The sequence below is a fragment of the Microcaecilia unicolor genome, chromosome 1 (genome assembly GCF_901765095.1).
Source record: "Microcaecilia unicolor chromosome 1, aMicUni1.1, whole genome shotgun sequence".
In the NCBI taxonomy this organism is placed as follows: domain Eukaryota; kingdom Metazoa; phylum Chordata; class Amphibia; order Gymnophiona; family Siphonopidae; genus Microcaecilia; species Microcaecilia unicolor.
Window position 1 is genome coordinate 24,556,586 of NC_044031.1, and position 20,323 is coordinate 24,576,908.

The 20,323-nt window shown below is 46.6% G+C and overlaps 2 protein-coding genes and 1 long non-coding RNA gene across 3 annotated transcripts in view; 1 reads left to right on the plus strand and 2 right to left on the minus strand.

Moving 5' to 3' along the window:
• The window catches only part of LOC115463370 (gastrula zinc finger protein XlCGF26.1-like), a 952,960-nt gene that overhangs the window by 830,515 nt on the left and 102,122 nt on the right, over window positions 1–20,323 (minus strand). The window lies entirely within an intron of this gene.
• The window catches only part of LOC115463343 (oocyte zinc finger protein XlCOF6-like), a 389,691-nt gene that overhangs the window by 167,299 nt on the left and 202,069 nt on the right, over window positions 1–20,323 (plus strand). The window lies entirely within an intron of this gene.
• On the minus strand, window positions 10,898–18,895 carry LOC115464085. The gene is made up of 3 exons (XR_003941238.1): window positions 18,884–18,895; window positions 12,983–12,985; window positions 10,898–11,068 (listed from the first exon to the last, which is right to left on the minus strand). It is a non-coding gene; the product is annotated as an uncharacterized LOC115464085 (long non-coding RNA).

Genomic DNA, 20,323 nt, shown 5'->3' on the forward strand with positions numbered 1-20,323 from the left:
TGAACACGAAGTCTTTCTGAAGTAACTGAAGACTAAACTTGAACCTGAAATGCAACCAGAACAAAAACAGTACAGATATCTGGGAGGGGCTATGGATTGATCAGCTATGATTAATGGAAAGAAAATTATCAGGTATGATTATACATAATTTTACCTTCCATATCATCAAGCTGATCAATCCATAGACTGGTGGGATGTACCGAAGCAGTACTCACCCAGGGCGGGACATTGAAATCCCTGACCTCAACACTGAAGCTCCAAACCGGGCCTCCGCCCGTGCAGCCACAGTCAAACGGTAATGCTTGGAGAATGTATGAGCCGAAGCCCAAGTTGCCGCCTTGCATATCTCTTCCAAGGAGACGGATCCGGCCTCTGCCATCGAGGCCGCCTGAGCTCTTGTGGAGTGAGCCTTCAGCTGGATAGGCGGCACCTTCCCCGCGGCCACATAAGCCGCTGCAATGGCTTCCTTGACCCATCTTGCCACTGTAGGCTTAGCAGCCTGCAGACCCTTACGAGGACCTGCACACAGGACAAACAGATGATCCGACTTCCGGAAATCATTGGTCACTTCCAAGTATCTGATGATGACTCGTCTCACATCCAGATATTTAAGAGCAGAGTACTCCTCTGGGTAGTCCTCCCTACGAAAGGAAGGGAGACAGAGCTGCTGATTCACATGGAATCGAGAAACAATCTTGGGCAGGAAGGAAGGCACTGTGCGAATAGTCACTCCTGCCTCAGTGAACTGCAGAAAAGGCTCTCGACAAGAGAGCGCCTGGAGCTCGGAAACTCTTCTGGCTGAAGTGATAGCCACCAAAAAGACTGCTTTCAACGTCAGGTCTTTCAGAGATGCCCTCGACAAGGGTTCAAAAGGCGGCTTCTGCAATGCTCTTAGCACCAGGTTGAGATTCCACGCAGGTACCACTGAGTGCAGAGGAGGGCGCAGGTGATTAACTCCCTTGAGAAAGCGCACCACATCTGGCTGCGAAGCCAGGGAAACACCCTTCAGGCGGCCCCTGAAGCAAGCCAGAGCCGCTACCTGGACTTTAAGGGAACTGAGCGACAGGCCTTTCTCTAGACCTTCTTGCAGGAACGCCAACACTGAAGAAATTGGAGCAGTGAAGGGAGAAAGTGAGCCTGCTTCACACCACGCTGCAAAGATACGCCAAACCCTGGCGTAAGCAGTAGAAGTAGAGCGCTTCCTCGCTCTCAGCATAGTGGCGATGACCTTGTCTGAGAAGCCCTTCTTCCTCAGACGCTGCCGCTCAATAGCCAGGCCGTAAGACCAAAGGGGGAGGGATCCTCCATCACCACGGGACCCTGATGCAACAGGCCCTGCTCCACTGGCAGTCGCAGAGGATCGTCGACTGAGAGCCTGATCAAGTCCGCATACCAGGGGCGTCTGGGCCAATCCGGACCCACCAGGATTACCCTGCCGGGATGCTTTGCCATCCGGTCTAGCACCCTGCCCAACATGGGCCAGGGCGGGAACACATAGAGAAGCTCTTGTGTCGGCCACTGTTGGAGAAGAGCATCTACTCCCAGGGATCGAGGGTCCCGTCCTCTGCTGAAGAAGCGCGGCACTTGGCAATTGGCCGATGACGCCATCAGATCTAGGCTCGGCTGGCCCCAGCGCTTCGTGATGTCCAAGAACGCCTGAGCAGATAGCTGCCACTCTCCGGGCTCCAAGGTATGGCGACTGAGAAAGTCCGCCTTGACATTCATGACTCCGGCAATGTGGGCCGCTGAAAGCTGCTCCAGGTTCGCTTCCGCCCACTGGCATAGATTCATAGCCTCCTTGGCTAGAGGGGCGCTCTTGGTACCTCCCTGGCGGTTGACATAGGCCACAGCCGTGGCATTGTCCGACAGAACCCGTACCGGTTTCAACGCCAGTACCGGGATGAACTCCAAAAGCGCCAACCGAATGGCTCTGAGTTCCAGGAGGTTGATAGACCACTTTGCCTCTGCAGGAGACCAGAGTCCCTGCGCTGTCCTTCCCAAACAGTGGGCTCCCCAGCCCGACAAGGAAGCGTCCGTCGTGACGACAATCCACTCTGGGGTCACCAGAGGCATTCCTGCAGACAACTTGTCCATCTGCGTCCACCAGCTCAGCGCCTTGCGCACTGCTGGGCCCAAGGGAAGGCGCACAGCATAATCCTCCGACACCGGAGTCCAGCGCTGCAGCAGAGAGTGTTGAAGTGGTCTCATATGAGCCCTGGCCCAGGGCACTACTTCCATCGTGGCCGTCATAGAGCCCAACAGCTGCACATAGTCCCAAGCCCGAAGAAGAGAGGCTACTAGGAACTGGTTCACCTGAGCCTGAAGCTTGACAATCCGATTGTCTGGCAGGAACACTCTGCCCACTTGGGTGTCGAATCGAACTCCCAGATACTCCAGGGACTGAGTGGGGCGCAGCTGGCTTTTCTCCCAGTTGATGATCCATCCCAGGGAGCTCAAAAGAGCAACCACCCGGTTCACAGCTTTGCCGCACTCTGCATAAGAGGGGGCTCGGATCAACCAGTCGTCCAGATAAGGATGGACTTGTACTCCTTCCTTCCTCAGGAAGGCCGCGATGACCACCATTACTTTGGAGAAGGTCCGCGGAGCAGTAGCCAACCCGAACGGGAGGGCTCTGAACTGGAAGTGTCGGCCCAGTACTGCAAAACACAGGAAGCGTTGATGAGGAGGCCAGATGGGAATATGCAAGTACGCTTCCTTGATGTCCAAGGATGCCAGGTACTCCCCTGCCTTCACTGCCGCTATAACAGAGCGGAGAGTCTCCATGCGAAAGTGCCGAACTTTCAAGGCCCGATTGACCCCCTTGAGGTCGAGGATAGGCCGGACAGAACCTCCTTTCTTTGGTACCACAAAGTAAATGGAGTAACGTCCCTTGCCAAGCTGATTTTCTGGCACCGGAACGACCGCCCCCAGGCGGATGAGATTGTCCAAGGTCTGCTGCACTGCCACAGCTTTGACCGGAGACTTGCAGGGAGAGAGTACAAACCCGTCTCTTAAGGGTCGGCAGAACTCTAGCTTGTAGCCGTCTCTGATGACTTCCAGCACCCAAGCGTCTGAAGTTATTGTGGTCCACTCGCCCAGAAACGAGGACAGCCGTCCTCCAATCTGCACTGGGGCGTGGACCAAGACCCCGTCATTGGGTACGAGACCCTGGGGGAGGACCGGAGGGAGCACCTCCGGGACGGCGGTCTCTGCGAAAGGAACGCTGCTTGGGGGAGAAGGTCCTCTTAAAGGAAGAGGAGGCAGAAGAGCCCGACCTGCCCGGGCGGTACCGACGGGCTTCCTGAAACCGTCCTCTGGAGGTACCGGGGCGAGCACTAGCTCGAGCCCTGACCTCTGGTAACTTCTTGCCCTTAGACGTGCCGAGATCGGTCACGATTTTGTCCAGCTCGACCCCAAAGAGCAGCTTGCCTTTAAAAGGCAATCTAGCCAGGCGGGATTTAGAGGCGTGGTCAGCAGACCAATGCTTCAGCCAAAGCCACCGCCGCGCAGAGATTGTCTGAGCCATGCCTTTAGCTGAGGCTCTCAAGACATCATACAGCAAGTCTGCCAAATAGGCCAAGCCCGATTCCAGGGCCGGCCAATCATCCCTCAAGGAAGAATCCGAGGGGGAAGCCCGCCGCACCATAGTCAGGCACGCCCTGGCCACATAGGAACCGCAAACTGAGGCCTGCAAATTTAAAGCAGTAGCCTCGTAGGACGACCTTAAGGCCGCCTCCAATCTTCTGTCTTGGGCGTCCTTTAGGGCCGTGCCACCTTCCACCGGCAACGCCGTTTTCTTAGTCACCGCAGTGATTAAAGAATCCACGGTAGGCCACAGATAGGCCTCACGTTCACTCACAGCCAAAGGATAGAGGCGGGACATAGCCCTAGCCACTTTAAGGCTCGCTTCTGGGACATCCCATTGAGCCGAAATTAAGGTGTGCATAGCATCATGCACGTGGAAGGTTCTAGGCGGGCGCTTCGTCCCCAGCATAATGGCAGAGCCAACAGGGGCTGAGGGAGAGACGTCCTCCGGAGAGGAAATCTTCAAAGTGTCCAAGGCCTGTAGCAACAGGTTGGGCAAATCCTCTGGGCTAAAAAGCCGCGCTGCAGAGGGGTCATCCGCTCCAACCGAGCGGGGATCCGTCTCCTCCAAGGAATCCGCAAAGGACCGTTGGGAGACCTCAGACACGCTGCCCTCATCTACATCGGAGGAGACAAATTCCTCCAAGGCCTGGGAATCAACCCGAGGGCGTTTACCTCTGGGAACCTCAACCTCTTTACCAGACGAGGGAGCAGGGGCAGCGTTGTGCATGAGGAAGGCCTGATGCAGTAGCAAAACAAACTCGGGGGAGAAACCCCCCCGACTGTGCACTTCCGCAGCCTGGGCAACAGCCCTAGACGCACCCTCAACCGGCGCTCGCAAGAGCGGGGGAGAGACATGCTGCGCATCCAAGATGGCGTCCGGCGCGACACTCCGCGAAGGAGCCGCGCGGGAAGAACGGCTCTTAACTTTAGCCGCTTTTGTGCCGTCGCCCAAATTAAGGGCGTTCATGGCATTAATGTCTCCAACCTCAAGGGCGGCCCAAGAAGAAGCCGTCCGAGCCGCGTGGCCGGCCAAGATGGCGGAGGCGAGGAGCGGGGGATGGGCGTTTATGGCGGGAAAAACCGCCACGCCGGAGGAAGGACCGGGACATACATCGGTCACGAAACTGTCACCCAACAAGGGCGAATCAGGCTTGAAGACCCCCGCATCCCCTCTAGAAGCGCTCCAGCGATCCGGGGAGCGACCCTTTGCGCCCTCGCCCTCCGACGCCATATGCCACGAGGAGAAGAATCGGGGAACCCCCTGCCCGCTATAAAAAGGTAAAAATTACCTGCTGTCCGCTCCGAGCTGTAACGACCTGGTGTCCCAGTGAGTAGCTGCAATAGACGCTTAAATAAACGTCGAAATAAACGCCTTTAAGGACGTTCAAAATTTTTTTTTTTTTTTTTTTTTTTTAACGGAGCCAGCGGGAGGGGGGAGAAAAGGAGGGACCTGGCACCACCAGGTTTGCACTTGCTCAAAAGAGCCCTCAACCCCAGGCACTCAACAAAACCTAAAAATTAGGCTTGGAGGCCTAGCCAGAGCTGCTGCTGTGTGTGACCACCACCTGCTGAGATAGAGAACATACTGAGGAGTTTCCGGCAGCACATGACCACATATAGGGAGGCAAAAGTTTGCTCTCTATCTCCACCTGCTGGTAGATGGACACAACCCACCAGTCTATGGATTGATCAGCTTGATGATATGGAAACATGGATTGCCGCGCGCCCAAAACCCGCGCCTACACTGCCGCAAGACATTTTTCAACGCAACCTTAATAAAAGGACCCCTAAACATCTTAATCCCAGAAATTTATATACATAATGGGTCGACGGACAATGCGTTCCCACATGGACCTGTCAATATGTGATGATGATACCCCTCGGGAAACCCAGGCGCTCAGTTCGGGAACAATACATAAATAAGCGAAACAAAACTGTCTCTCTGATCTTTCCTTTATAACTTGTTCTTAATTATGAGGATCCATTTCCTCAATAGTTTTGAGCTTTAACCCTCAAGCTCACAGGTTTCCAATCTAGGACCCCAGTGGGGTATACAGAGAACCAATCCTTTTCCCTTTTTAAGACTGGGGGAGTCCGCTCAGAAGGCAACAACAGGTAATAGTTACTCTCAGGGCCATGCCTAGGGTCTCCGGCCCCCCCCCGAAAACGATCGCTACACTACCCGCCCTCTTCTCCCCAGATCCTTTTCCTTTTTTTTTTTGTTTAAATTTACCTCTGTCCGGTGGCAGCATAGCGTTAGTGAGAAGGAGGCGGCGCTCCCCCGCCCCGACGTGTCAGTCTTCCCTTCGCTCAGTGTCCCGCCTTCTTCTGACATCAGAAATTACGTCAGAAGAAGGCGGGACACTGAGCGAAGGGAAGACTGACATGTCGGGGCGGGGGAGTGCCGCCTCCTTCTCACTAACGCTACGCTGCCGCCAGACAGAGGTAAATTTAAACAAAAAAAAAGGAAAAGGATCTGGGGAGAAGAGGGCGAGTTAAGCATGGTGCGGCAGGGCGCCCCCCCAGAGGATGGCGCCCTCCTGCCATGCTTACCTCGCTTACCGTGTTGGCATGGCCCTGGTTACTCTCGTTTAACCCCATAATAAATATTCCCTCGACTTCCAGGAGCAGGAGTCATCTCACAACAGAAGGAAAGAAAGAATGAATGTACTTACATTAGTTGTGCATGCGTCCTGCCTCTGGCCTTTGTTACCAGGTTTATTCTGCGGGTCCTGTTCTTCTTTCGTTATAGGCGTTATTCCTGCAGGTGTTAGAAGGTTTATCTTGATGCTGTGTGGGGGTGTGCAGAGGCTCCCGTTTATTCCATTATTCTGGTTTCTCAGTGGCCCAGTGTCTCTACCTTTCGGCTGATGGCTCTGCCTATTCAGACTGAAGTCTCCTTTGATTCTCCATATATTTACTTATTTATTAGGATGTATTTACCGCCTTTTTGAAGGAATTTACTCAAAGGCGGTGTACAGTAAGAATAGATCAAACATGAGCAATAGGCAATTACAGAAGTAAACATATTCAAAAACAATACAAAGTATGGCATGGTATACTACTTACAATGTCAACACAATATGTAATAGAACATTTTAATTGATAGTGAAGGGTAAAGCCAAGATGGAACATATAGATAGGTAAACGTAAGACAAGTTAGAAAGTAAGGTGACTAATTTAAAGAAAGTGGCACATGAGGTCAGAGAGATGGTTAAATATTATCTCAGCTAGGATAGGAGTGGATAAACATGTCCCGCTGCAGTATTTGCAGCCCGAGTTTTTCTCTTGAACGTTTCATTTTCCAAAAAAGATCCAAAAGAAAAACACACTGACCACAACATGTGTAGGAAAAGGCGATTTTTGAACAAAAAAAAAAAGATAAGACTTTTTCAGGTCGGAAAATAGCTGTTCACAACTCAGTTTTTGGAGGTTTTAGCAAAATGTCCAAAATCAGACAGTTTATTAAAAATGTCCTTTATCATGTCCCGCAAGACTACCACAGGAAGTCTCGGCCACCATTTTGAAAACATGGCGGCGCCGGCAGGTGGGGGAATAACGGCACTGCAGCGGGCAGGAAAGAACATGCCCCCCCCCCCCCCCCCGCAGAGGCCACCAGACTACCAGGAACCCTCAGGTAGGACCAGGGCAACGAGGGTAGCGGCCGGACACGGGGCCCAGACCACCAATGACATGCAAAATTCTCAATCATTCCATCGTAATAACCACCTCATTCATAAGACAAGGTATGTTGAGTCTGATGTTGGTCTGTCAGAATTTGCTGCGACTGCTCTTCCCTACTACTTGCAAAGGGCCAAAGAGAAATATCTTGAAACCCTGATCGTAGAAGTGAGCATCAACTCTTTCTCACAGGTCCTCTGAATGTGGTAAGATATGTTCCTACAAACATCTAGGGTGAAGACCATTCTGTAAACCTTTTGGACTTTTACATGGCATAGAACGCCCAAAATGTCTTGCAAATTTACTCAAAGCAAAGGAAACAGTGGATCCAAAAAAGTCCTCTCACAAGTGGTGTCTCCTTAAACAAGTTCTTTATTTCAAATCAATAAAACAACGACCCGACCCGAATCATGTTTCGGCCGTAAAGGCCTGCGTCAGGGGTCTATTCACTTCCAATATAGAAAATAATCATGTGGATAAAATTAACAACCAGTTAACTTTCTGCAAGCTAAAATGATCTGTCAAACCAGTAATCCACGTGTCGGGTCATTGTTTTATTGATTTGAAATAAAGAACTTGTTTAAGGAGACACCACTTGTGAGAGGACTTTTTTGGATCCACCGTTTCCTTTGCTTCGTTGTTTTTCTGTGGAGAGAACACCTTCTGTGTGTGTTGGCTTGCAAATTTACTCTGCAGGTGGTTTACTTCTTAACATTATTTAAGCTCTTGCGTATAATTAGCCTATAATGGCCCTTATTTTAGAAGTTCTATTTGGTGGTTCGGATGTTTGAAACCTGGCATTTAGACTTTCATATTGCATTGACGTCCAAATCCCGTTTTTATAATAAAGTCAATGCGTTCACATGGTAAGGGGGCACGGTCTGGGTGTGTTTTTGGGCAGGACTAGGCAGGGGCCAAACTATGGACACCCAACTCTGATTTCAGAAGGGGGAAAGGACATCTATGTCCAAAAAGATGAACATTGGTATTTAGACCTGGTATCTGGCATGCCCAGGTTACAGAAAGGAGCTCCGATTGAGCAGTTCTCCATTGGAGGGAGTAAGGGAAATCAAAGTAGCTATTTTTCTGGCCTGGGAGGGCCCACAATTTTAAAAAGAAAAATTAAAAAGAGCTACAGTGGGATGTGAACCAGCATTGTCTGGTTCTTTGTAGGCTGCTCTAATTATTAGGCTACTCCTCTGCATACAGGCAGAGGCGGACTGACCATTCGGGCAACCGGGCAGTGGTCGAGGGCCCAGAGGCTCTGCCCGGTGCGCCGCTGGTGATCTAGTGGCCCCAGCAGGAGGGGAGGGAACATGTTCTTTCCTGCCTGGCCCGCTGGGCTACTGCTATTCCCCCTGCCCGGCACCACTGTATTTAAAAAATGGTCCCCTCCGAAGGGACACCACCTTGTAAGTGGTGGAGGGGCTTCCGTGTTTCAATGACTCAGAGGGCTATGCTGAAGGGTTACCCATATCAGACAGGCCTCTGAGGAGAAACCAGACAAAGAGTGTCCCAAATTAGGGAGAGAGGAAAGATGGTGACCTGAAGCTCGTACACTCAACGGCCCAGCTGTCCTCTGAAGTTCAGTTTTTGTTCACTTGAAATTTCCTCTCTGCATTGCAGTTGCCTTAACAGAGGAAGGGGACAATGGGGGGTCAGCCGCCGATGACCAGCGTTTTGTCCCCTGTGCAGCAAGTGTGGGACCGCTGTGTGACGAGCTGCCCATAGATGACTGGGTTGATGAGTCCTTTGATTAGCGCCGACGAAGGAGCGTCGATGCTCTTGGACCTAGAAACAACTTCATCGCTCAAAAATCATTTAACCACCATGCCCAAAGGAGTGGAGGAGTGAGTCAGGAGTGTATGCTGAAACGGAAGTCGTTTGCAGCTGAACCCGTGTCGGCGGTGCTACTCCTAAACCCTTAAGAGTTATCAGCTTGGAGTTTTTGGCTCCCGTGGAGGTTGCATTGAATGTCATCTGGAGGGTGCTCCAGGACCTGACGGTGGTAGAGAATGACTTTGCTTCAGATATAGTCTTGTTAATGAGCCACATGGATAATCTAATCGAATCCTTTGAGAATATACAGCAAATGAAGTTCTACTGAAGTAGGAAACGGTTAAGATTTGAAAATGATAAAAGACCAGAAAAAATTTGAACAAAATGAATATTGTTATAGATGATTAATATCGAGATTGTTGTTTTCCCAGAGTTCCGGGTATGACTCCTAATGTTTTTTTTCCTCTGAAATGATTCCTCTTAATATATTAATTCAAAAGGAGTGAAGCCTGTGAAACTGGGATTACTTTAATCAGCGGGAATTGGATTGGAGATTCAAGGGTTTGTATTGTTAAACAATTTCTGGTTTTAAAAGGGAAAAAAAATGAAATCAGGTGTATTACTTTCACTAATATTGGACAATAAGTATGTTTCCAATGAAATTGATGGACTATGCACCGTTATGGTCTTGAAGAAACCAACCAGATGATCAATGTGGAATAATGATTTAGATAAATAATAACGGGGGCTAATCGGGTTAATACCACGTTTTCTTTGTTTGCTGTTGCTTAAATTGATCTCCTTGTCTTGTTTCACTCTCCCTATTTATTTTGTGGTCTAAGAAAGAGAAAGATTGTATAAAATCCATTTATCTTGTTGAGATTGTTTTTTTCTTCTAATATTGTTTTAATGTACAATCATCTCTGTTTTACTGTTTTGCAAGTGATCCTTGTAAAATGAAAAAATTATAAATAAATGATTAAAAAAAAAAAAAAAAAAAAAAAATGGTGGCCCTTTTGAACTGTTAATAACCCATGCTAGATATATAGGGGAATAAGTACTTTTTGGAATTAGAATGTTTTTGTTGCAACGCTTTGATGTACACTAGAGTTCGCTATCTCGAAGATCAAAATGGTAACTTACCATAGAGGAGGGGGGTGGGGGGAAAAACAAAAAAAGGACAAAGCAATAGCAAAAGGTTGATGGGTGAACAATTAGTGTGGCTTCTGTATTATTGTCTAATGTTGCCATCATGACTGTATGTTTGAAATGTTTTGTTAATAAAAAAAGATTAAAAAAAAAAAATGGTGGCCAAGACTCCCTGCGGAAGTCTTGCGAGACTGTCGAGACCCACAAGACTACCGCCGGAAGTCTCGGCCACTATTTTGAAATCATGGCGGTGCCGGCAAGCGGGGGAATTGCGGTAGTGCTGTGGGCAGGAAAGAACACGCCCCCCCCAGAGGCCACCAGACTACCAGAACAGGACCCCTCAGGTAGGACCAGGGCAGCGCGGGTAGCGGCAGGGGGTGTCAGGCAGCAGCCGGACAGAGGGCTCAGACCACCCTCAGTCCACCCCTGTATACAGGTCTATATGGCCATTTTATAATATGGATGTCCCTATGCTGACACAAAGACGTCTGTGTTCCTTGTTTTGCCCCATTCATAGTTTGGTCATTTCAGTTTGTAAAACGGACAATAGCCAGCACTTGGACATCCATTTCTCATGTATTCTAGAATTCGTTGTACCTTGCCGGATATGGACGGCGTCCTTTCTAGAACAGCATTCCACAAGGGGTTCCTTTAACTACATCTCACACACCGATTCATTGTTCCTACTTTGCACAAGAAAAAAGACTTGATATCAATTGAACAAGATTATTTTTTTAATTTTTATTTCATCTATTGCATTTATATTCTGTTCTAATGTCCCAGAAAGAGTACAGTGCAAACCTTTATAAATAAATGACAGCTCATCAACCAACAGTAACAAAAAAAAGAATCAGGATAAAAACGTGTAATTCTTATGTTATACTTCTGTAAATCTACCCTCGAGTTCTATATATAGTGCCCAAAATTGTGTGCAAATGTGGCCACCCACCCAATTTGCACGACAATTTGAGTAACGAACCAATTAGTGCTGATCGGTGCTAATTGGCAGTCATTTGAATTTACGCACGTGGCGAGCGTAAATTCTCGTGCGTGGATCTGAAATGGGGGAGTGGCCTGGAAGGACATTCCATGAATTTGCATGCAGTGTTACAGAATATGGCAGATCTGCACTGGGGGACGACGACACACGACGACTTACATCAGATTCCAGTAGGTATAAAACTTCACGCTTCAAAGTTTTACATGGATCCCGATGCAAGGTGTTATTCTATAAACAGCACCCAACTCAGAGCATCGTTTATAGAACAGTGCTTAGCCCTCATGTTTTTCGGCACCATATATAGACTTTAGGCCCCAACATCCCAGAAAGAGTACAGTCCATTCCTTTATAAATAAATGACAGATCATCAACCAACAAGAACAAATAAATTCTTTTTAAAGAGATCAGTGGTGCACAATGAGTGGGAATATTTTTCGGTATCATTCTGCCACATTTGTTGTTCTCCGATTTGCATTTTTGGGAGACCCGAGAGTGTTCTTTCTCCATAGCTTGTACAGAATTATTTGCTCGATACTGACACATCTATTCATATTGCTGCTCTGCTTTTTATTTTACTATAATTGTGCAGTTTTCTTACTTCAAATTCTTAATGGGTGAGAATGAGAAAGTCCCAGGTGATCAAAACTTCTTTATTCGCCACACTTGTGTCAAGTTTGTGGTCCTGGTGTTCCGGTGAAGGAGATAAGCTACCTTCGAGGGGAATTTTTGAAAAGTCATCTAAGTCCGATTTAGCACGTTCTGCTCATTACAAAAAACAAGAAAAAGTCCATCGTAGAGCCATTTTCGAACAGGAAAAACGTCTGGGTTTCCTTTCTCAACTAAAAAGAAGAGCCATTCTTGACGCTGAAACGTCCAACTTTTGGATGCCACAAAAGAAAGCACAAAAACTGCAGGGTAGACGGGCAGTGGTCAGTACAAAGGCACCCAGGTACACTTCCCACCATAACTCCTGTGAGCCCTCCAGGAACACAACGAAACCTACTGTCTCCCACGTTTAGGTACAGTAGATATCTGGTTGTTTCTTGAGGGCTCATAATCTCCACCATAAATGAACCAGGTAGAATGAGATATGGACCTGGGTCCCCCCCGTGCACATTCTACTGAACTGACCCCTAGGCTACTCCAGGAACCTGCTTGCTACGCTGTTGAGTATGACCATAACACCTGCAGCTGTCAAGACATCCTGGTATCCACAGTCTGTTTCACTTCTTAGGGGGTCAAGGGGAGGTTAGTGACCAATGGGAGATTAAAAAAGGGTTATGCCTTAATCCCTCCAGTGGTCAGCTGGTCAATCTGAGCATCTTTTTGTAACTTGGACATGATTGAAACAGGTCTAGTAGCGCTTTAGTAATGATAAGTAGTAGTAGTAGTAGTCTAGACAAAAACGTCCCTTTTTTTTTTTGCCTCTTGGACATTTCTTGCTTTCCATGATAGCTGAAAGACGTCCAACTTCTTGGCCCGCCCTAGTCCTATCCTTGTCACACCTCCACCACGCCCCTTTACTATTTGGACAAACTGAAGTGAAAAAAACGTTTTAATTCTGCAGTTCGAAAATGGCGATTTAGATGTTTTCGGTAGGTGGACTTTTGTTTTGGCCATTTTGAAACATCTATGTGCTTTGAAAATGAGCACCTTATTGTGCCTTTCTGTAGATGAGTCTTCTACACCGTGTCACAATTAGCAGTGAGATGAGAACAGTTTTTAGTCCTGTGCTACACAAACTGAATTTGTCTGTTTTACCATTTTTCTATACTAGTTGTGAACCATCTTGTCCATAGTCCACTAGTCGGTGTTACAATTATAAATATTTAAAAAAAACGGACAAAAGTGAGGAGATGAAGACACTTTATGGAACCAGCAGACTTTATTCCATTCCATCCAGCAAAATACAACCCGACACGGCCGTGTTTCAGCAACACAGTTGCCTGTGTCAGAGGTCTGAGCACAAATGGCTGGCAATAACAGACCGTATACACTTATGCACAGTGATCCGATAAACAGTCTTTCCAATATGCAAAAGACAAATCAAAATGAAACCATGGTGAGTTTCTTGTTGTCGCACAAATGACAGCATAATGATCGGATCACTGTGCATAAGTGTATATTGTCTGTTATTGCCAGCCATTTGTGCTCAGACCCCTGATGCAGGCAACTGCGTTGTTGAAACACGGCCGTGTCGGGTCATATTTTGCTGGAGGGAATAAAGTCTGCTGATTCCATAAAGTGTCATCATCTCCTCACTTTGTCCATTTTTCCTGTCCTCTTCGTGGGGATTTCTGGTCCTTCTCTTTTGTTTCTGCAATTATAAGTATCTCACCTTTAGATTTAAGTTCATCTTTCATGAATCATTCCTGCCATCTATTTGAGGTTTATGAAGTAGTTTCTACTGCATCCAGATAGATCTTCACTCGTTCCTTCTCAACGGAAAGCTTGTTCAGGTTTATGCATGGAGACCGACTGTAGGCAGTCTCTAGTACTTTGAGGATTTGCATTGATTGAGGCTGTGAAGTTTGACTGGAGGCCTGCGATAGTCGCTCCTCTGTGTAATCTTTTCTTGGGATGTACAACTTCACACACACTTATTCATTTAGATTACCTAGTAGGAATGGAGTTGTTTGTTTCTTCTAAACCTGAATTTTTTAAGGTTCTTATGGGCCCAATCTAGCTTTATGAAAGTAGGGGGATTGCAAGCTAGTTGATAACCTGTATCTTTTTCTGTGCTGTTAAAGCACTTTTCAATATTAGTTCTAGTATTCTGTAATATTCTTTGCTGATTTTTTTTCTCTCGGTAATTTGTACTCAATTGTTGGACCTTGTTCTCCCAGGGGTGTACCAAGACCTGCCATTTCGGGTGGGCCCTGCCCACCCCCACACAAATACACATTTGTTTTTACCTTTCCCTCCATCCCTGCCCCACGTATCATCATTTTTCTCTCCCTCCCCTCCCCACCCCCCCCCCTTCCTGGCATCTGCTCGTCTCTCTCTGAAAACTCTCCTTCCCCGGCCTACTTCCAAGCAGTCGCCGGCAGCGATTACTGTAGTCAACCTGCTCCAGCCCTATAGGCCTCCCTCTACTGTGTCCCCGCCGTGCCAGTGAAAAACCAGGAAGTGACATCATCAAGGGCGGGATGCGGTTGTCTACAGGAACTGCTGTAGGCAACTGCTTGAAGGTAGATGGGGGGGGGGGGGGGGTTGAGACAGAGAGAGGCAGATGTTGTGCCACCAGCAGTGGACAGAAAGAAAGCGCGAGAGAGAGAGACAGAGAGGAGTGAGACACTGCCAATGAGGTGTTTTGGGGGACCACTAGACTGGGTGGGCCTAGGCAAGAGGCCCACCCAAGCTCACCCACAGCTATGCCACTATGTTCTACACCCTGATAATTATATTTGTCTGCCTGTTCAAGTTCTTTCACATTGAAGCCATCTGCCCCTACCACTTGTCTCCGTCAGAGAGGTTTTCGGTTTTCCTTACTTACCATTAGAGCATTAAGGAGTGTTGCCTTTGAACATTTGATCAGGCCAAAAGTCATTCTGATGTCATCTAATAAACTGGCCATTACTCACAGATAGTGTGGTCTCTGTCTTCTCTTTTTACATCAACCCTCAAATGTTTTAATATATGTTATCACTTACATACTTATTTGCTTTGATTTTTGTAATTAGACATCGTAAACAGGCATCAGTTTAATAGCATGCCCCTTTCTCCTACTTTTTTTTAGCATGCTCCATTTGTGGCATGTTGTCGATTGAAACGAAGGGTTTGTAGCAGAGCAACAGCAGTACATCTCTTTTTGATTTTCAGGAGTTCACTTAACTATAATTCATTCTTTTAGGGGCCTAGTGGTTAGTGCAGTGGACTTTGATCCTGGGGAACCGATTCCCACTGCAGCTCCTTGTGACCCTGGGGAAGTCACTTAACCCTCCATTGCCCCTGGTACAAAATAAGTACCTGAATATATGTAAACCGCTTTGAATGTAGTTGCAAAAACCTCAGAAAGGCAGTAGATCAAGTGCGACGTCAGACTCCATCCAACTGGATCTAAAGATGCATGCAGCTTTCACAGCGCGCTGCACGACGAGGATGAAAAAGTTAAAGATCGCGGCTGGGCTGGTGGGGGGTTGGGGTCCCCCGCCAGCTGAAGCAATATTTTAAAAAGCCGGACCTCGGGGCAGGGGGAGGGAGGGAGTGTTAACAGCGGTAGGGGGGGGTTGACGGCGGTTGGGGGGGGGGTTGACGGCGGTAGGGGGGGCTATAATGTGCCCCCTCACTCTAGCCCCTGCCCCCCCTACCGCCGAACCTCAGATACGCCCCTGCTCCGCTCTCAAGACAAATCCCTCCTTTCAGTACCCTTCTCCATCACCGCCAACTCTAGGCTTCGCCCTTTCTGCCTCGCCTCACCCCATGCTTGGAACAAACTCCCTGAGCCCATACGCCAGGCCCCCTCCCTACCCATCTTCAAATCATTGCTCAAAGCCCACCTCTTCAATGTCACCTTCGGCACCTAATCACAACACCTCTAACTCAGGAAATCTAGACTACCCCAACTTGACATTTCGTCCTTTAGATTGTAAGCTCTTCTGAGCAGGGACCGTCCTTATTCGTTAATTTGTACAGCGCTGCGTAACCCTAGTAGCGCTCTAGAAATGTTAAGTAGTAGTAGTAGTAGTATGTTAACAAGCAATTATCAGCACTAGAGAATGACATAAGGATGTGGTCCCGCGGTAACCGCAGGAGTGGGGACAGATCCAACAGGGACGGGGCAGGGATGGGGACAAATTTTGTCACCGTGTCATTTTCTACTTTGAAGCCTTTTAATGAACTGGACTGTTATTTAGGTTTGGGTGACGCAGACAACAATATTTTGATTTTTTTGGAAAAACAAGCATACATGCTGGCCACAATTAGCAAAATTTGCATGGGGGAACCTACGCAAAATCATAACAGTGTTTCATAGGACGTATTTCTTCCCCACTAGGGCATACAGAACAGGTTTTAGCTTGTACCCCTGGACATTTTAACAGGGTGGATTAGGATTCCTTGAGGTTGTAGTAATTAGCTATGATGGGGTTATTATAGTTGTCCACTTTTATTATTGTTTTCTATTTGTGATTTATAAACAACAGCTTCACAGCATATTGCTCCTTTTTATACTTTAATAAAAAGATTTAAATATAAAATTGTAAGTGTTAGAGGCATCTGCAGCTGAAGACAGAGCCCACGGGGATGTGGCGGGGACGGACAGAACCTGGGGCGACAGGATGGGGATGGAAACAGGGCCCGCAGGGACAGGACGGGGACGGAGACAGAACCTGCGGGGACGGGGTGGGGGAAACTTTGTCCCCGTGTAATTCTCTAATCAGCACTAATTGGCATTAATTACAATTTATGCATACTCGTTAAGCGTAGTCTGTAACGTGGTGCAAATTCCAAGTCACAGAGTTGAAAAGGGGGTGTGGGTATGGGCATTTCTAAAATCTATGCGTATTATTATAGAATACGCCCGCTCTGAACCTAATATAGGCGTCGGGATTTACGCCAAGTAAAACATGGCCTAAATGGATGAGACCAAATTTGGTCGAGTGCAGAGGCGCTGGGCATTATTCTATATCCCGTGCGGAAATTTAAGCCTATTCTATAAAATTTAGGTATACTTTAGAGAATACACCTAGGCGTATTTTTTTACCGCGCAGAATTTTCAGGTGCCATATATAGAATTTATCCCATAACCCTCCACTGCCCCAGGTACAAAAAAAAAACAAGCAAAAACAAAAATTGTGAGTCCACTAGGAACACAGAAAGTACCTGCAAATAATATACGTAAACCACTTTGCAGTACCACAGAAAGGCAGTATATCAAATCCATGACCCTTTACCCTAACATTTTAAAGCTGTTTCTTATAGAATCTATAGATGTTTGTTGTGTCAGTTTTATCTATACTTACTGTAAACCTTCTCATCCTTTATCCACTGTCCTGGGCTGCAACTATCAAGTTGCTCATCCCATTCACGTGTCTGGGTTTGATTAACAAATGGTTCCTGGAGCAATGCTTTGTATTTCCTACTGTATTTACACATTTGTCACTTGGTTTTCATCATTTGTTGATCTAAATTCTTGGAAGAGTTTCTTTCCCATTTGGATTAATGAATTTTCAAATCAGATAAAATAATTGGAAGCCTTAATACACTCAATGCATGTAAACTTTTCCATGTGGATCACTCAATGCCTTCTTAGGTACAAATAAATGTACGTGAAAGGTTCCTCTCAGGGGCAATATCTCCAAATGGGTGTTTGTGCATTACCATAACAATAAGGAACCTCACACTGCCAAACCAAGGTTCGTGGAACATGATTTTAGTCTCTCACTCGCTATATAGTACTTGTATTATGTCAAACACAACTTCCTTATAGAGTTCATAAGATGTAATATGGATAATAATCTACATAGGTGTCCTTGAAAATTCGTCATCAAGGTTATGGCCCCCAAAATGTTGGGAAAAATTTCTCTTCTATATGGATGCTTTGATGAAGTCTTAAATCTGATAGATCAGTGAATGCTTTATTACACTCAATGCATGTAAAATTATTCTTTTCTGTGTGGATCATTTGATGTCTTGTTAAGTATGATAAAAAAAGGAACCGTTTACCGCACTCAGTACACACATACGGTTTCTCCCCCGTATGTATCCGCTGGTGACTTTTTAGATATGATAGATAACTAAAACATTTTTTACATTCAATGCAAGTAAAAGGTTTCTTTCCTGTGTGGATCCATTGGTGCTTTCTTAAAGACGATAAAGAAATGAAACTTTTATCGCACTCGGTGCATGTGAAAGGTTTCTCTCCTGTGTGGATCCTTTGATGAATTTTCAGATTTTCTAGATGAGCAAAACATTTATTGCACTCAATGCACGGAAAGGATTTGATTCCTGTGTGGCTGATTTGATGCTTTTTTAGAGAGCCTAATGACAAGAAACCCTTATCACAGTCAGTACATGTGAAAGGTTTATTCCCTGTATGCATTATTCTGTGTCTTTGTAGAGATGCTAAGGAAATGAACTTTTTATCACACTCATCACATGTAAAAGATTTTTCTGTGAAGTGACTTTTTTGATGAATTTTCAGATATGATAGTTGAGTGAAACATTTATTACACAGAGTACATGTGAAAGGTTTCTCTCCTGTATGGATCCTTTCATGAATTTTCAAATTTGACAGACGATTGAACCCCTTGTTACACTCGATGCATGTAAAAGGCTTTTTTCCTGTATGAATCATTTGATGCCTTCTTAAATGTGACAAATAAGGAAAGCTTTTATCACACTCAGTACATGGGAAGGGTTTCACTCCTGTGTGGATCATTTGATGAATTTTCAGTGTTGACAGACAAGTGAAACCTTTCTTGCATTCAGTGCATGCAAATGGTTTCTCTTCCATGTGACCCATTTGATGCCTTCTTAGAGATCGTAAAGAAGTTAAGCATTTATCACACTCAGTACACATAAATCCTTTTTTTCCTGATCCTTTTAATTTGCGCTTAATTTGATTTTTCTTCTCACGAGTTCTTTTCTCAAGTTCAGAACGTAACGATTTTCTCTTTTCTGTGTTTGTTCTTTGGGTGTTTCTTAAGAAATGCTTACAGTTACGAGATCTGACACAGTCAACACTATCTAAAGGTCTTTTTTCAGCGTCTGTTCTTTGGCGTGTAATTAATGCTTCCTTATGACAGAAACAGTTGCTACATTCAGTGCACAGAAATGGTTTCACTTCAGAATGCATTTTCTGGTGTAATTTCAGATTTAACTTCGGTCTGAAACACTTCCTACACTGAGAGCATGAAAAGGATTTCTCTCTAGTGTTGGCTCTCTGGTCAAATGATAAATTATATTTCTTACCAAAGCTTTTTTGGCAATTGTCCCACAGACAGGGTTTCTTCCCTTTCCGCTCTTCCTGATGGAGTTCAGAAGTCACTTGATCACCGTTATTATTTTGGAAGGGTCTCTCGGCTCTCAGGATTCTCTGGTGCTCAGGGATGTTTATGAGTTCCCCATCACTTATCTCACACTCAATGACTCCATCCAGAGAGTCTCCCGAAAGGTCTCTCTGCTTCTTCTCCAATTCCTCCTCATGATTCCTTGCGTTTTTCCTCTCGGTCCCTTGGGAAATATTCTCACAGACATTCATCGATTGTCTTGGGATTTCTTCAATTTCTACAAGATATTCTTTCATATTCTCCTTATTTTCCTCTCTCTTTATGACTTCCTTATCTGTTAAATATACAGAAGAGACATTAACTATGTATTAGTTACTAAGGACCTTATTAATAATTAAGGAAAGAAATTTTCTGATGCTAGGCAAAGACAGCATGGATTTCCTTTTTTTCCCCCCAATATTTTTATTGAGAAATTTTTAACAAACATCAATAAAGCATTTTGCATAGCTATGTTACAACATCACAACCCTCAACTCTCCCTTCCCCCCTCTATTCCCACCCCCTCCCTTATTACGCAGGATAAGATGCGCATGGCCACCGATAGCCCAAGTCCATTATTCACTTAAATGGGATCCAACAAGCATAGACACCACTTATAGCATCGGGACCAGCAGCCGTGAGGCGTCCAAGTCAATCCCCGATCGGGCTCTCCACTCTCTATATTTGTCCCAGAGTTTATAAAACTGAATCACCTGTCCATTTCGAATAGCTGCAAGTTTTGACATCTGGTATAAATAGTCCATTTATGAACCACCTTTAACACTGGCGGCGCATGTGGACCTTTTCATGATGAGGCCAGTGTTATCTTGCCCACTCAGGGCCGGTCTTAGGCAGAGGCGACCGAGGCGGCCGCATAGGGCCACGCACCTAAGGGGGCCCCGCGCGGCGCGCCTCGCCTCTGCCTCTCCGACCACGCTCGCCTGCCCTCCACCCATGTCCCGCGACGCGAGTCTCCTCATTCCCCTGCAGCTCCCCCTCCCTCCAGCCACCTGAGACCCCTCCCGTCTGAGCCCCCCCTCCCCAACAAACGACCCTCTTCTGCCGCCCGCACCTCACCTCACCTGACCCAGCATTTTAAAAAAACCTCCAAGCGGCAGTGCCGGTGCCTCGCGTC